At 41.9% G+C, this 12,662-nt stretch overlaps 11 non-coding genes across 11 annotated transcripts; all 11 read left to right on the top strand.

Moving 5' to 3' along the window:
• Window positions 1-2,261: 2,261 nt before the first annotated feature.
• On the top strand, window positions 2,262-2,335 carry Trnai-aau. Its single transcript has one exon. It is a non-coding gene; the product is annotated as a tRNA-Ile (tRNA).
• An 893-nt stretch (window positions 2,336-3,228) lies between these two features.
• Trnal-uag lies at window positions 3,229-3,310 on the top strand. The gene has a single exon. It is a non-coding gene; the product is annotated as a tRNA-Leu (tRNA).
• A 1,208-nt stretch (window positions 3,311-4,518) lies between these two features.
• Trnai-uau lies at window positions 4,519-4,593 on the top strand. The gene has a single exon. It is a non-coding gene; the product is annotated as a tRNA-Ile (tRNA).
• Window positions 4,594-4,757: 164 nt separating this feature from the next.
• On the top strand, window positions 4,758-4,839 carry Trnal-uag. The gene has a single exon. It is a non-coding gene; the product is annotated as a tRNA-Leu (tRNA).
• Window positions 4,840-5,284: 445 nt separating this feature from the next.
• Window positions 5,285-5,358, top strand: Trnai-aau. The gene has a single exon. It is a non-coding gene; the product is annotated as a tRNA-Ile (tRNA).
• A 926-nt stretch (window positions 5,359-6,284) lies between these two features.
• Window positions 6,285-6,366, top strand: Trnal-uag. Its single transcript has one exon. It is a non-coding gene; the product is annotated as a tRNA-Leu (tRNA).
• Window positions 6,367-7,192: 826 nt separating this feature from the next.
• Trnai-aau lies at window positions 7,193-7,266 on the top strand. The gene has a single exon. It is a non-coding gene; the product is annotated as a tRNA-Ile (tRNA).
• A 689-nt stretch (window positions 7,267-7,955) lies between these two features.
• Window positions 7,956-8,029, top strand: Trnai-aau. The gene has a single exon. It is a non-coding gene; the product is annotated as a tRNA-Ile (tRNA).
• A 163-nt stretch (window positions 8,030-8,192) lies between these two features.
• Window positions 8,193-8,274, top strand: Trnal-uag. The gene has a single exon. It is a non-coding gene; the product is annotated as a tRNA-Leu (tRNA).
• Window positions 8,275-8,556: 282 nt separating this feature from the next.
• Window positions 8,557-8,638, top strand: Trnal-uag. The gene has a single exon. It is a non-coding gene; the product is annotated as a tRNA-Leu (tRNA).
• A 682-nt stretch (window positions 8,639-9,320) lies between these two features.
• Trnal-uag lies at window positions 9,321-9,402 on the top strand. The gene has a single exon. It is a non-coding gene; the product is annotated as a tRNA-Leu (tRNA).
• Window positions 9,403-12,662: the final 3,260 nt, after the last annotated feature.

Below are 12,662 nucleotides of genomic sequence, written 5' to 3'. Positions count from 1 at the left end.
TGGACAGTGCCACAACCGAATGGCCGTCAGAAAATACCGCTGGGACGACAAAAGCCGGTTCCTACCAGTAGAAGAAAAAGAAGGATAAGAAAGATTATGCCCTATCGTTTTGCAAGTACTGGTTTGATCACTGGGTATTTACACTTTTCACGAGATATTCGTAAGAATGTGGAATGTAGTTTCATTCTGTTGGCAGACATGACAATGATCTTTTTTTCAAAATGAAAGCGATTATAGTATGGAGTTGCGGAGGATTGAGCTCCGGGCTTTTGGCATGCAAAGCGAAGACTCTACCACTGAGTTATATCCCCATAAGAATCGATACTACCAGTATATTCCTGATACTTGCTTTTTACCTCTCGATTATTTGCACTACAATGGAGTTTCGGAGGATTGAACTCTGGTCTTCTCACAAGCAAAGCGAGCACTCTACCTCTGAGTAACAACCCCTTAACTTATGCCCGTTTTTTTTAGTGACTGTTAAAGATTGCGACACGTATGTGTTTTCAATGGAAAAGAAGATTTCTAGTAAAAAAGAATATAACTTGAAAGGAAGGTTTTGTCAAGAGTGGGGTTCGAACCCACGCCTTCTTCGAAGACCAGAATGCCAATTAACGGATGTCACAAGATTACCTATTGATCTATTATTTGAATTTGAATTAGAATCTTATGTCTGGCGCCTTAACCACTCGGCCATGTTGACATTGTTAACGCAATGGCTACTTATACTGCAATGTTGCGTAAACTAGGTGTATTGAGAAGAGCACACAATTGTAACTATTACAGGGCAAAATATCAATAATTAATGACAATTGTATGCTTTTCTGTTCAATTTTCGAGGATCATGGCAGGTTTAATCGACAGTGCCACAACCGAATGGCCGTCAGAAAATACCGTTGTGACGACAAAAGCCGGTTTCTACCAGTAGAAGAAAAAGAAGGATAAGAAAGATTATGCCCTATCGTTTTGCAAGTACTGGTTTGATCACTGGGTATTTACACTTTTCACGAGATATTCGTAAGAATGTGGAATGTAGTTTCATTCTGTTGGCAGACATGACAATGATCTTTTTTTTCAAAATGAAAGCGATTATAGTATGGAGTTGCGGAGGATTGAACTCCGGGATTTTCGCATGCAAAGCGAACACTACCACTGAGTTACAACCCCTTCAGAATCGAAACTACCAGTATGTTCCTGATACTTGCTTTTTACCTCTCGATTATTTGCACTACATTGGAGTTTTAGAGGATTGAACTCTGGTCTTTTCACATGCGAGGCGAGCACTCTACCTCTGAGTTACTTCCCCTTAACTAATGTCCGTTTGCTTTGAGTGACTGTTAACTATTGCGACACGTATGTGTTTTCAATGGAGAACAAGATTTAAAGTAAAAAAGAATAAAACTTGAAAGGAAGGTTTTTCAAGAGTGGGGTTCGAACCCACGCCTTCTTCGAAACCAGAATGCCAAGTAACGGATATCACAAGATTACCTATTAATCTATTATTTGAATTAGAATCTTAAGTCTGACGCCTTAACCACTCGGCCATCTTGACATTGTTATTTATATTGCAATGGCTATTTATATTGCAATGTGGCGTAAACTAGGTGTATTGAGAATAGCACACAATTGTAACTATGACAGGGCAAAATATCAAAAATTAATGGAAATTGGGTCGTAGCATGAAATTTTTATTTGTTTTAAAAATACTTCATGAGAATCAGTTTTTCACGCTGATTCTCATGGTATTTTTTATTTTTTTTTTAAATCAATAGAAGTGTGTGTTTTTCTAGTTCAAAGTTCGAATAAGCGCCTCCCATTTCAAAACGGGGTCTCAGTCATTTTTGATGGGCGGTGCTTAATTTCTGATCAATTTGTAGACGACGCTCACCAAAATCACCCTTTTCGTATTTCCCCTTAAGGCCCTAAGGGCGAAAGAGGGTTGTATTCAGCCGTAGGCAGTACGAAAAGGGTCATTGAGTGTAAGAGATAGAGGAACAAGTTTAAGTTGTACAGGATTTCGTAACCAACATTTAAAATAAAGAAACACGAAATCCCATATAGAAGATTCCCATGAAGAATCTGCTATGTAAAAACCTTAGGGCACAGTAACAAACATGATTGTGTGGCCGAGTGGTCTATGGTGCTGGTTTAAGTCACCAGTCTCTTCGGAGGCAAGGGTTCGAATCCCTATACTGTCATAATCTCTACATTTGATTGTGTATTAACGATTTTTTATCGTTCTTGGCCGAGTATCGATGTGAGGCCTGTTAGCTCAGTTGGTTAGAGCGCCGTGCTAATAACGCGGAGGTCATGAGTTCGATCCTCTTACGGGCCAGTGCTAGGGAGAAAAAGTCGTTGAGTGCAACAGATAGAGGAACAAGTTTAAGTTGTACAGGATTTCGTAACCAACATTTAAAATAAAGAAACACGAAATCCCATATAGAAGAGTCCCATGAAGAATCCATATATAATAAAAGAACAAGCTTTTGTGGGAGTGGCTTATTCATGTGTCAACAATAAGTCAACACAGGCTCCTCCCCCAAAATGGAACATGTCCAAACATGTAAGCTTTTGGGGGAGGAGCCTGTGTCTGTCACGCGCTGTGATTGGTCAGTCGATTTTGGGGGAGGAGCTTATTCATGATCAAATCACCACCAGATGTCTATAGCATCGCCGTGACGCAACCATGCCCCAACCATGACGCAACAACCATAATTTAATTTAAGTTTGCGGTTATTAAACTAAACGGTGGTTATTTTTAATTTCAATCATTGAACTTTATGGGAAAAATCTATTCTAAATATAATAAAAGAACAAGCTTTTGGGGGAGGAGTTTATTCATGTCACGCACAATGTCACGGATAATGTCACGAACATTTTGGGGGAGGAGCTTATTCATGTCTCAAGGGGGAGGAGCTTATCCTGCCCAAACATGCCCAAACAAATCACCACCAGATGTCGTCGCCGTGATGACGCAATCTTTGATGACGCAACAACCAGCATCACCGCAAGATGTCTATAGCATCTCCGTGATGACGAAATCTTCAAGTAAGGTAGTCACTGGGCAGATTTCCCACGATAAAATCTATTACGGGCAGATGATTAAGCTACAGAAAAGCGAATTGCCAAAGAGTCCAACATTACGCTAGAAAAAAAGTTCCCCGGGTTCAAACGGGCCTCAGGTTACTCGTCTGCTATATAAAAACCTTAGGGCACGATACCAATAATGATAGTGTGGCCGAGTGGTCTATGGCGCTGGTTCTAGGCACCAGTCTCTTCGGAGGCAAGGGTTCGAATCCCTTCACTGTCATACTCTCTACATATGATTGTGTATTAACGATTTTGTATCGTTCTTGGCCGAGTATTGATGTGAGGCCTGTTAGCTCAGTTGGTTAGAGCACCGTGCTAATGGCACGGAGGTCATGAGTTCGATCCTCTTACGGGCCAGTGCAATGGAGGAAAATTCGTCAAGTGCAACAGATAGAGGAATAAGTGTCAGTTTTACAGGATTTCGTAACCAACATTTAAAATAAAGAAACACGAAATCCCATATAGAAGAGTCCCATGAAGAATCTGCTATGTAAAAACCTTAGGGAACGATATCAATAATGATTGTGTGTCCGAGTGGTCTATGGCGCTGGTTTTAGGCACCAGTCTCTTCGGAGGCAAGGGTTCGAATCCCTTCACTGTCATAATCTCTATATTTGATTGTGTATTAACAATTTTTTATCGTTCTTGGCCGAGTATCGATGTGAGGCCTGTTAGCTCAGTTGGTTAGAGCGCCGTGCTAATAACGCGGAGGTCATGAGTTCGATTCTCTTACAGTCCAGTGCAATGGAGGAAAAGTCGTTAAGTGCAACAGATAGAGGAACAAGTTTAAGCTGTAAAGGATTTCGTAACCAACATTTTAAAAAAAGAAACACGAATTCCCATATAGAAGAGTCCCATGAAGAATCTGCTATGTAAAAACCTTAGGGCACAATAACAATCATGACAGTGTGGCCGAGTGGTCTATGGCGCTGGTTTAAGGCACCAGTCTCTTCTGAGGCAAGAGTTCCAATCCCTTCACTGTCATAATATCTACATTTGATTGTGTATTAACGATTTGTTATCGTTCTTGGCCTTGTATCGATATGAGGCCAGTTAGCTCAGTTGGTTAGAGCGCCGTGCTAATAACGCGGAGGTCATGAGTTCGATCCTCTTACGGGCCAGTGTAATGGAGAAATTTTCGTTAATTGCAACAGATAGAGGAACAAGTTTAAGTTGTACAGGATTTCGTAACCAATATTTAAAATAAAGAAATACGAAATCCCATATAGAAGAGTCCCATGAAGAATCTGCTATGTAAAAACCTTAGGGCACGATACCAATAATGATAGTGTGGCCGAGTGGTCTATGGCTTTGGTTTTAGGCACCAGTCTCTTCGGAGGCAAGGGTTCGAATCGCTTCACTGTCATAATCTCTACATTTGATTGTGTATTAACGATTTTTTATCGTTCTTGGCCGAGTATCGATGTGAGGCCTGTTAGCTCAGTTGGTTAGAGCGCCGTGCTTATGACGCGGAGGTCATGAGTTCGATCCTCTCACGGTCTAGTGCTATGGGGAAAAAGTCGTTGAGTGCAACAGATAGAGGAACAAGTTGAAGTTGTAAAGGATTTCGTAACCAACATTTTAAAAAAAAGAAACACGAATTCCCATCTAGAAGAGTCCCATGAAGAATCTGCTATCTAAAAACCTTAGGGCACAATAACAATCATGACAGTGTGGCCGAGTGGTCTATGGCGTTGGTTTTAGGCACCAGTCTCTTCGGAGGCAAGGGTTCGAATCCCTTCACTGTCATAATATCTACATTTGATTGTGTATTAACGATTTTTTATCGTTCTTGGCCAAATACCGATATGAGGCCTGTTAGCTCAGTTGGTTAGAGCGCTGTGCTAATAACTCGGAGGTCATGAGTTCGATCCTCGTACGGGCCAGTGCAATGGAGGAAAATTCGTTAAGTGCAACAGATAGAGGAATAAGTTTCAGTTGTACAGGATTTCGTAACCAACATTTAAAAAAAAGAAACACGAATTCCCATCTAGAAGAGTCCCATGAAGAATCTGCTATGTAAAAACCTTAGGGCACAATAACAATCATGAATGTGTGGCCGAGTGGTCTATGGTGCTGGTTATAGGCACCAGTCTCTTCGGAGGCAAGGGTTCCAATCCCTTCACTATCAAAATCTCTACATTTGATTGTGTTTTAACGATTTGTTATCGTTCTTGGCCGAGTATCGATATGAGGCCTGTTAGCTCAGTTGGTTAGAGCGCCGTGCTAATAACGCGGAGGTCATGAGTTCGATCCTCTTACGGGCCAGTGTAATGGAGGAATTTTCGTTGAGTGCAACAGATAGAGGAACAAGTTTAAGTTGTAAAGGATTTCGTAACCAACATTTCAAATAAAAAAACACGAAATCCCATCTAGAAGAGTCCCATGAAGAATCTGCTGTGTAAAAACCTTAGGGCACAATACCAATAATGATAGTGTGGCCGAGTGGTCTATGGCGCTGGTTTAAGGCACCAGTCTCTTCTGAGGCAAGAGTTCCAATCCCTTCACTGTCATAATATCTACATTTGATTGTGTATTAACGATTTGTTATCGTTCTTGGCCTTGAATCGATATGAGGCCAGTCTGCTCAGTTGGTTAGAGCGCCGTGCTAATCACGAGGAGGTCATGAGTTCGATCCTCTTACGGGCCAGTGTAATGGAGGAATTTTCGTTGATTGGAACAGATAGAGGAACAAGTCTAAGTTGTACATATTTCGTAACCAATATTTAAAATAAAGAAACACGAAATCCCATATAGAAGAGTCCCATGAAGAATCTGCTATGTAAAAACCTTAGGGCACGATACCAATAATGATAGTGTGGCCGAGTGGTCTATGGCGCTGGTTTTAGGCACCAGTCTCTTCGGAGGCAAGGGTTCGAATCGCTTCACTGTCATATTCTCTACATTTGATTGTGTATTAACGATTTTTTATCGTTCTTGGCCAAATACCGATATGAGGCCTGTTAGCTCAGTTGGTTAGAGCGCCGTGCTAATAACGTGGAGGTCATGAGTTCGATCCTCGTATGGGCCAGTGCAATTGAGGAAAATTCGTTAAGGGCAACAGATAGAGGAATAAGTTTCAGTTGTTCAGGATTTCGTAACCAACATTTAAAATAAAGAAACACGAAATCCCATATAGAAGAGTCGAATGAAGAATCTGCTATGAAAAAACCTTAGGGCACGTTACCAATAATGATAGTGTGGCCGAGTGGTCTATGGCTCTGGTTTTAGGCACCAGTCTCTTCGGAGGCAAGGGTTCGAATCCCTTCACTGTCATAATATCTACATTTGATTGTATATTAACGATTTTTTATCGTTCTTGGCCGAGTATCGATGTGAGGCCTGTTAGCTCAGTTGGTTAGAGCGCCGTGCTAATAACGTGGAGGTCATGAATTCGATTCTCTTACGGTCCAGTGCAATGGAGGAAAAGTCGTTGAGTGCAACAGATTTAGGAACAAAGTTAATTTGTAAAGGATTTCGTAACCCACATTAAAAAAAAAGAAACACGAATTCCCATATAGAAGAGTCCCATGAAGAATCTGCTGTGTAAAAACCTTAGGGCACAATACCAATAATGATAGTGTGGCCGAGTGGTCTATGGCGCTGGTTTAAGGCACCAGTCTCTTCTGAGGCAAGAGTTCCAATCCCTTCACTGTCATAATATCTACATTTGATTGTGTATTAACGATTTGTTATCGTTCTTGGCCTTGAATCGATATGAGGCCAGTCTGCTCAGTTGGTTAGAGCGCCGTGCTAATCACGAGGAGGTCATGAGTTCGATCCTCTTACGGGCCAGTGTAATGGAGGAATTTTCGTTGATTGGAACAGATAGAGGAACAAGTCTAAGTTGTACATATTTCGTAACCAATATTTAAAATAAAGAAACACGAAATCCCATATAGAAGAGTCCCATGAAGAATCTGCTATGTAAAAACCTTAGGGCACGATACCAATAATGATAGTGTGGCCGAGTGGTCTATGGCGCTGGTTTTAGGCACCAGTCTCTTCGGAGGCAAGGGTTCGAATCGCTTCACTGTCATATTCTCTACATTTGATTGTGTATTAACGATTTTTTATCGTTCTTGGCCAAATACCGATATGAGGCCTGTTAGCTCAGTTGGTTAGAGCGCCGTGCTAATAACGCGGAGGTCATGAGTTCGATCCTCGTATGGGCCAGTGCAATTGAGGAAAATTCGTTAAGGGCAACAGATAGAGGAATAAGTTTCAGTTGTTCAGGATTTCGTAACCAACATTTAAAATAAAGAAACACGAAATCCCATATAGAAGAGTCGAATGAAGAATCTGCTATGAAAAAACCTTAGGGCACGTTACCAATAATGATAGTGTGGCCGAGTGGTCTATGGCTCTGGTTATAGGCAGCAGTCTCTTCGGAGGCAATGGTTCGAATCCCTTCACTGTCATAATCTCTACATTTGATTGTGTATTAACGATTTGTTATCGTTCTTGGCCGAGTATCGATATGAGGCCTGTTAGCTCAGTTGGTTAGAAGGCCGTGCTAATAATGCGGAGGTCATGAGTTCGATCCTCTTACGGGCCAGTGTAATGGAGGAATTTTCGTTGATTGCAACAGATAGAGGAACAAGTCTAAGTTGTACATATTTCGTAACCAATATTTAAAATAAAGAAACATGAAATCCCATATAGAAGAGTCCCATGAAGAATCTGCTATGTAAAAACCTTAGGGCACGATACCAATAATGTTAGTGTGGCCGAGTGGTCTATGGCGCTGGTTTTAGGCACCAGTCTCTTCGGAGGCAAGGGTTCGAATCGCTTCACTGTCATATTCTCTACATTTGATTGTGTATTAACGATTTTTTATCGTTCTTGGCCAAATACCGATATGAGGCCTGTTAGCTCAGTTGGTTAGAGCGCCGTGCTAATAACGCGGAGGTCATGAGTTCGATCCTCGTATGGGCCAGTGCAATTGAGGAAAATTCGTTAAGGGCAACAGATAGAGGAATAAGTTTCAGTTGTTCAGGATTTCGTAACCAACATTTAAAATAAAGAAACACGAAATCCCATATAGAAAAGTCGAATGAAGAATCTGCTATGAAAAAACCTTAGGGCACGTTACCAATAATGATAGTGTGGCCGAGTGGTCTATGGCGCTGGTTTTAGGCACCAGTCTCTTCGGAGGCAAGGGTTCGAATCCCTTCACTGTCATAATATTAACGATTTTTTATCGTTCTTGGCCGAGTATCGATGTGAGGCCTGTTAGCTCAGTTGGTTAGAGCGCCGTGCTAATAACGTGGAGGTCATGAATTCGATTCTCTTACGGTCCAGTGCAATGGAGGAAAAGTCGTTGAGTGCAACAGATTTAGGAACAAAGTTAATTTGTAAAGGATTTCGTAACCCACATTAAAAAAAAAGAAACACGAATTCCCATATAGAAGAGTCCCATGAAGAATCTGCTATGTAAAAACCTTAGGGCACGATACCAATAATGATAGTGTGGCCGAGTGGTCTATGGCGCTGGTTTTAGGCACCAGTCTCTTCGGAGGCAAGGGTTCGAATCCCTTCACTGTCATAATCTCTACATTTGATTGTGTATTAACGATTTTTTATCGTTCTTGGCCGAGCATTGATGTGAGGCCTGTTAGCTCAGTTGGTTAGAGCGCCGTGCTAATAACGCGGAGGTCATGAGTTCGATCCTCTTACGGTCCAGTGCTATGGAGAAAAAGTTGTTGAGTGCAACAGATAGAGGAACAAGTTTAAGTTGTAAAGGATTTCGTAACCAACATAAAAAAAAAAGAAACACGAATTCCCATCTAGAAGAGTCCCATGAATAATCTGCTATGTAAAAACCTTAGGGCACAATAACAATCATGACCGTGTGGCCGAGTGGTCTATGGCGCTGGTTATAGGCAGCAGTCTCTTCGGAGGCAAGGGTTCGAATCCCTTCACTGTCATAATCTCTACATTTGATTGTGTATTAACGATTTGTTATCGTTCTTGGCCGAGTATCAATATGAGGCCTGTTAGCTCAGTTGGTTAGAGCGCCGTGCTAATAACGCGGAGGTCATGAATTCGATCCTCTTACGGGCCAGTGGAATGGAGGAAAAGTCGTTGAGTGCAACAGATAGAGGAACAAGTTTCAGTTGTACAAGATTTCGTAACCAACATTTAAAATAAAGAAACACGAAATCCCATATAGAAGAGTCGAATGAAGAATCTGCTATATAAAAACCTTAGGGCACGATACCAATAATGATAGTGTGGCCGAGTGGTCTTTGGCGCTGGTTTTAGGCACCAGTCTCTTCGGAGGCAAGGGTTCGAATCCCTTCACTGTCATAATCTCTACGTTTGATTATGTATTAACGATTTTTTATCGTTCTTGGCCAAATATCGATATGAGGCCTGTTAGCTCAGTTCGTTAGAGCGCCGTGCTAATAACGCGGAGGTCATGAATTCGATTCTCTTACGGGCCAGTGGAATGGAGGAAAAGTCGTTGATTGTGTTGTGTTTATTCTCTCTACAACCCAAATGCGCGTTGCCAAACCAGATTTGAGTTGCTGAAACCCACTCCCTTCCTATCACCAGATGTCTCTCTCACTTCGTCTGCTAGAACTCTAGCTTGCCTTCTTCTTCTTTGTGACACCTGACAGGAGATAGTTGTCCGACTTGTAACCAGGTTATATTTGATATCTTTAAGTTGAACAATCTTATTTCTGTGCTTTGTGAAGGTACGTGTTTATAAGTTAATAAATTATTGCAGAAGTGTTCTTGTGTCTAATTGTAGAGTTTATTATTACAACAGGTTATGGGCCCAGATTAACGTAGCTTTTAACTACAATGGCCGAACACGTTGCACAAGACTTTAATTCTTTGAGAGCAGTTTCTCACGTGCCAAAATTTGATGGCACGAATCATAGAGAATGGAACTATGAGATACACTTATGCTTCCAGGCAATGGAGATTGATCGTGTTGTGTTGGGAACAGAGTTATGTCCAGAGGAGGTAACAAACTTTTAATTTATCACTCAACTAGTCTCTGGTTACAGAACGTGTTGAAAAGTTTGCCCTATGGCACATGTTAAGCGTCAAATGCCCTATGGTTACTGATGATGCTTGCCCTATGGCACATACAAGTGTGAAATGCCACATTCCATTCCATATAACTTCAGTCTAAATTCTTTAAACTTTATCGTAGTCATCAATCTTGCAATTCTCCTCTTTTTGTTATATGTAAATTTTGATTTCCACATTCACAGACCCATCTAAACCAAGTCACACCAAATGATCATGGTCTAAGTGCCATCTGTGAATGTTTCCAAATTCCTTTTTTTTGTAATACTTTCTTTTGTCTCCTACGTCAAGTAAGACTCTTATTTTAAAGGGCATTTCTCACCTTGCTAGTTACTAGCTCAAATCAGCCCTAACACTGATAGTCATTCATGCTGCAATAATTATTGATTTATTTCGTCCTAGGACGATGTCATGCGATAACATGTGACAATCTTAACAACTTCATAATTTCTTTTCCTCCTAACAGGAACGCAATGAAGAAAATCTACTTTTGAATGAAGCAGCCATACGGCAATGGACACGAAAGGACGTCTTAGCTCGAAACTGCATCATGGCAACTATAACTAAGGAAATGAAGGAAAACCTGTATATATGCGTGAACGCAACTCAAATGTGGACAAGGCTGAACCAACAGTATCAACTGCAGACAGAAGAGCATCTGCACCTACTCTGGCAGAACTATTACGACTTCAACTACACGACTGGTATAATCTTGTATAGTCTACTACAAACTAAATTCCTCAAAGCTAATTATACATTCAATCTTCAACCCTTTCAAGGCGACGACATGAGGACTCACATCCAAAAGCTCTCAAACGTGGCCGACAAGCTCAGAGAGCGGGAACAACCACTCAGCAACATCCAACTGGTGTCAAAGGCCTTAGCCACTCTTCCAGAAACCTTTCGCATCGTGAGATCTGTATGGGCAAGCGTTCCAGCCGCAGACCGCACTCTAGATCATCTCCATCAGCGACTTCTTACCGAAGAAAATGTCGTGAAGTCCTATCAAAAGATCGGCAACGTGACTGAAGGAGCTTTTGTCGCGAATGAAGGAGCAAATGGCGGTTACACCCATGGTCGCGGTGGATATCCTGGTGTTCGTGGAAGAGGAAAGAAACACTTTGGAGTTCGAGGAGTATTTGTAGATAAGCGATCGAGACAACATTACAGAGCTGATCAAGACTCACGCCCAAAATGCGAATTTTGCTCGAAACCGGGCCACCAAGAGAAAGATTGCTACTCAAAGCATGACTACCCAGACGTCGGGGGTAAAGGCAAACACTCGACTGGACTGCTTTCGTTATCCAAACCTGATCCAAGAAGCATATTTGCTTTCTTTGCTGATTCAGGTGCCACGAAACATATGTCCGACCAGAGAAGCTTCTTTTCAGATTTCAAACCAATCGAAATTGGTAGCTGGTCTGTGTCAGGTAACAATTCTTTCTTTTTATAAACAAATTTTACAACTTTACTGAAATCCTCTTTCCTTATTCAGGAATAGGAAACAGCAAGCTGGACGTAAGGGGCACAGGCAGCATTAACGTCACAATTATGATGAATCAAATAAAAACCTCAAACACACTGATGGAGGTACTCTACATACCAGGCCTTGGCGTGAATCTATTTTCCATCGGAGCCGCTACTGCCAACGGATTAGTAGCGCACTTTGAGCAAAACAAGGTACTGTGAAAATACATACATACACTTATAACGTATATGCTCACTTAAATCTCTCATTTAAGGTATCGTTCATGAGAGGAGAAGATATTGTTCTCACCGGAGAAAGAAAAGATGACACCCTTTACCATCTTGATCTCGAACCTGATATCCAGACGACTCAAAAAGATGTACGAAGAAGCGCTGAACTCTCCCTCTATAGCGCACATGGTGCCGATATCCGAGCATCACTCATCACATGGCACAAGCGCCTCGGCCACCTTGGCTATCAAATGCTCCTGAAGATGCTGCGACAAGATCTGGCCGTTGGTCTTAACATCGATGGTGACTGTGAAATTCCAGCATCACTCTGCTCTGGCTGCGAGATAGGAAAGTTTACAAGAGTCTCGCTCAAAGAAGGCCGACACAGAGCTGGCAGGATAGGTGAACTGACTCATTCGGATGTCTGGGGCCCCATCGCGTCCCCGAGTCTTGGAGGAACTACCTATTACGTCACTTTTAAAGACGATTTTAGTGGTCATCTTACGGTCTACTTCATGAAAAGAAAATCTGAAGTACCCTCACTAATCCGACTCTACCATGCGACGCTGCTCAACGAAACTGGAAATTACATGCTCACTCTGAGGACAGATAATGGGCGAGGAGAATACGTAAACAGCGAGAACGACGATTGGTTCAAAGAAAAGGGGATTCGACATGAGACAAGCGCCCCGTATACACCTGAACAAAATGGCACAGCCGAACGTACCAACAGGACCCTGCTGGACATCGTCCGATGTATGTTACTTTCCAGTGGACTACCCTCATCTCTTTGGGCAGAAGCCGTCTCTTACGCCACCTACATCCGA

The sequence above is a fragment of the Daphnia pulicaria genome, chromosome 1 (assembly GCF_021234035.1).
Source record: "Daphnia pulicaria isolate SC F1-1A chromosome 1, SC_F0-13Bv2, whole genome shotgun sequence".
NCBI lineage: Eukaryota > Metazoa > Arthropoda > Branchiopoda > Diplostraca > Daphniidae > Daphnia > Daphnia pulicaria.
The sequence above is the reverse complement of the archived record's forward strand: the minus strand, read 5'-3'. Positions and strand labels throughout refer to the sequence as shown.